Raw genomic sequence first — 3526 nt, forward strand, 5'->3', positions numbered from 1 at the left:
GTACGGTACATGCATCACACAGGATTATTTTCAACCAAACCGTGTTATAGTTCATCTGCGTGGTCAAACCGCGTACTGTTGACTGATGACGTGGCGCAATCCTGAGTGTCCAAACTGTTTTTAATCCGATGGCCATGATTTGCTTCATGTATCTATAAAAAGGGGGCCTCTCCCCCTAATTTGATATCTCTGAATCCATTTTTGGACTCCATTTTCTTTAATTCCCTCTCCATCTTGTATTTTCTACGTATTTTAATAAATTCCCATTTTGCCCTTAGTTCAATTATGAGTAGCTAATTTTCTTTCAAGCTTGGGTTGAAGGTGAAGTCTCAACATGTGTCATGGGCGTAATTTGGTAAATTTATTTTCTCTTCCCCTCTAGGTTTTGTGGATGTTTTGACTTCTCGTCGACAAATAATAATAATCTTGTCTAGATACCGCCTTGGTTACACCGGCTCTCTAGTATAAAGTTATTATTATTTGGCACGATAAGCCCTTAGCACCATATTGATTAGAGTGTGGTTCATGAGGTGTGGATTTCCCCCTCATGATTTAATTGGTATTAATAAGGAATATTTAGCCCATGGTGCATGTTGATACGGATCCAGATACCCAAGTACGTCATTTCAATAGAATTCTCTTCAATTTATTCTCGCCATTTCAATTCCAATTTTAGAATTTATTCTTGCCATTTTAATTTAAGTTTTAGCATATTCCAAATCATTTCCACCACAAATCCAATCACACATTCACAAAATTAATTCTACACACAATTAAAATCCACCTCCTCGTGGGATCGACACTCGTCACCATTGATCTATACTACAATAGATTTGTGCGCTTGCAAGTACATTAAAATTTGCACAACATGGGCGCCTTTATCACTCCCAAAGCAACTAGCACGAGAAAATTTTTCTCTCAACAATAGAGAGAAAAATCTTTTTGTCCGATCTGTATAAAGTGGCTGCTCACTTTTCTTTAGAGAAAATAAGCCTTTTATATCACCCTTTAGTGAAAACCCTAGGCTCCAAATAATCAAAAAACAAAACCCACGTTATTTTCTTTTTCAATAGGGGACCCACCTTGTAAAATAACATAAGGCCCCTTACACAAAAGCTAATTAAATGGAGCCTCCCACTAAATGATATATTTAGGCTTTTGACCCAAATAGCTAGTTATCTTACTTATTAGTCCAGTAGTGGTGCAGTCAATTAAATGAGCTAACCTGGGGATCATTTGGGAACATACAATAGTGGCTACAATAATTAAGTCTGTAATTAAACTAGCCCAATTATTTAATTCCAAATCTACTCCACTAAAAGATTGGAACTGTAACACCCCAAATCTAACACGTGCGGAGCACGTGAAGAAGGAGGTTACTCACAAATCATAATCTTTACTCATAAGTTTCAAACTGAAATTCCTCCAATTCTTATTCAAATAAATCCATAAATCCAAACGTCAAATACTAAATAATCTCTCTCGAGGACATATAAAAATAATAACAAAAGTCTCAAACTCCAAATTACACGTTCATAATAAAAGTAACTAAATAGAAACACAAGTCTATTCCTCCTCTTATTCAATAGCAAACGGAAACTGGAAATCACTAACTCCAAAGCTAAGTGCACCTCTCAAAAGAAACTTAATCTGCAAAAAAGTAATGACGAGGGGTGAGCCGTCAACTCGGTAAGTAAAACCATTCCTAACACACTAGGCCTATCGATACCAAAAATATTGCAAGCCTTCTTTTGTTTAAAGCATATATCATAATCCATAATTTTCATAAAACGATATATCACAATAACATAAGATAAATTCTTAATAATTCAGAATATTCAAAAGCATATTTACTTACGAAGCAAATCATGTAATACGTATACAGAAAACAAACAGGTTAGCTCATGTCACATAGTGTCACCTATAGTCCCGGTGACCCGGCCAGAAACATAATCAGAATATCGTGTGCACATTCAGAACAGAAACCCAGTACTGGTCCAGACAGATATATCGTATATTACGATCAGAATCAGAATCAGAATCAGAATAACTATGGACAATGAGCCAAAACATTAAGAATCTCATACAATCATCAATAATTGAAATCAAACATAGGTACAAAACATTCGTATCAGTTTCATAAAAGTTCATATCAATAATTTAGGCTTGCATAACATTTTATAAATAAAATCATAAAAGTAGGCATGTAACAAAATAACTTACATATTCAAAAGCATTTATAAAATACTTTGTTAAAAAGAATTTAGCTTTAAAACATTTACATAAAACTAATTTTATTATCAAAATCAATTAATCCTTTAAGTAGTATAAAAACATTTATACTTATAACAATAATATCAAAATACTTATACATATCCAGTATACTAGGAATGAAGTTACTTACCTCGACAAATGAACTTGGATTAACACACCTCTAAGCTTCTAAGAGCCTCAAACACCTTCAAAACCTTAAACAAATACAAGATATGACAATCAATAACTTATTCTAAGAATTTGATTTTCTAATTCATACCCGTACAGGTCTGATTCTCGGAATTTTAACTCTTAATCAAAGACTCATAATGATATAAAATCCCATGGAACCATTCTGGACATCCATGAGTACCCCATGTAAAATTTACAAGAGAATCCGATATCAAAAACATTTTAAAAACTATTTACTTCTCAGCAAATTCGAAACTGTTTTCACATAATCTAAACCAAACAGAACGGGTTCCGTGATTTTTATAAAATAAAATACTAATCAGAAAATTATGAAATTAAAACTACGAATCCTAGACACATATATTAACATACATATAAACTTTCAGAATTTTTTGAGTTCATTTGGTGGTACAAATAGTCTTGTGAATCTGATCACAATACTGGAATCGTGGATTTCCAGTGCAGTGGTTTCTATTTCCAAAATACGTATAAAATTGAAAACGAAGTTGAATTTAATGAAATAAAATTTAATCAAGAAAGCCTACATGTCTAGTTTCCAGAAATATAAATTTTATAAGAAAATTCGTTCAGAAAATATAGCTTTAAAAATTCGAGATACTCATGCTGTTCAGAATAAACGTTGTGAACTTACCCGTCGCTTTGAGTCTCTCCTAAACAAAGGTTTGAATCCTAAGATTTGGGTAGGAGCGTAAAGAGCAGCAGAGAAGAAGAATAAACGTTGTGAACTTAGGGTTATGGAAGGGGGAAAAGTATGTATTTATAAGGGATCTTAAGAAACCCTATTCAATAAGGAAAAATAGCCCTTTTCCAAAATGATCTCATAAATAACCTCTATTTAATTAGTACCCCTTTCTAAATAAGGGTTATAGGCCACCCATAATTCTCAATGAAAGCCCAATTTCCATAATTTAATATGTATGGGAATTTGTGGCGTTACAACTTCTCCCCTTCTAACAAAAATTTCGTCCTCGAAATTAAAAGGTTACCTTATGCATGGTAGAGTTGAGGATACTTCTCCAACATTTCTGCTTCTCGCTCCCAAGTGGCTTCCTCAATAGAA

The 3526-nt window shown here is 33.4% G+C and overlaps 1 long non-coding RNA gene across 1 annotated transcript; it reads right to left on the reverse strand.

Moving 5' to 3' along the window:
• Positions 1 to 1444: 1444 nt before the first annotated feature.
• LOC127901229 (uncharacterized) lies at positions 1445 to 3171 on the reverse strand. The gene is made up of 3 exons (XR_008053385.1): positions 3098 to 3171; positions 2405 to 2468; positions 1445 to 1650 (listed from the first exon to the last, which is right to left on the reverse strand). It is a non-coding gene; the product is annotated as an uncharacterized LOC127901229 (long non-coding RNA).
• Between the last annotated feature and the right edge of the window lie 355 nt (positions 3172 to 3526).

Source organism: Citrus sinensis, chromosome 3 (genome assembly GCF_022201045.2).
Source record: "Citrus sinensis cultivar Valencia sweet orange chromosome 3, DVS_A1.0, whole genome shotgun sequence".
NCBI lineage: Eukaryota > Viridiplantae > Streptophyta > Magnoliopsida > Sapindales > Rutaceae > Citrus > Citrus sinensis.